This window comes from Lupinus angustifolius, chromosome LG17 (assembly GCF_001865875.1).
Source record: "Lupinus angustifolius cultivar Tanjil chromosome LG17, LupAngTanjil_v1.0, whole genome shotgun sequence".
NCBI lineage: Eukaryota > Viridiplantae > Streptophyta > Magnoliopsida > Fabales > Fabaceae > Lupinus > Lupinus angustifolius.
The window spans coordinates 11,195,505-11,196,093 of NC_032025.1; positions in this window are offsets into that span (position 1 = coordinate 11,195,505).

Sequence of the window (589 nt, forward strand, 5' to 3'; positions counted from 1 at the left end):
AGATAGGATGAGGAGGAGGAAGAGGATGAGGATGAGAATAGGATGAGGACGAGAATGAGGAGGAGGATGAGGTAGAGGATGAGGATGAGGAAGTGGATAGAAAGAGGACGAGAATGAGCAGGAGGATGAGAATAGGATGAGGACGAGAATCAGGAGGAGGATGAGGAAGAGGATGATTATCAGGAAGTGGACAGGATGAGGACGAGAATGATGATGAGGATGAGGATAGGATGGGGATTAGGAAGAGGATGAGGATAGGATTAGGACGATAATGAGGATGAGGATAGGATGTCAATTAGGATGAGGATAGGATGAGGACGAGAATTGAGGATGAGGATAGGATGAGGAGTAGAATGAGGATGAGGAAGAAGATGAGGATGAGGATAGGATGAGGATGAAAATGTGGATGAAGATAAGGATAGGATGATGAGGAAGAGGATGAGGATGAGGATGAGGATGAGGTTAGAATAAGGATGAGGATTAGGATGACGATAGGAGGAGGATGAGAATGAGGATAGGATGAAGAGGAGGATGAGGAAGAGGAAGAGGAAAGGATGAGGACGAGAATGAGAATGAGGATAGGATGAGG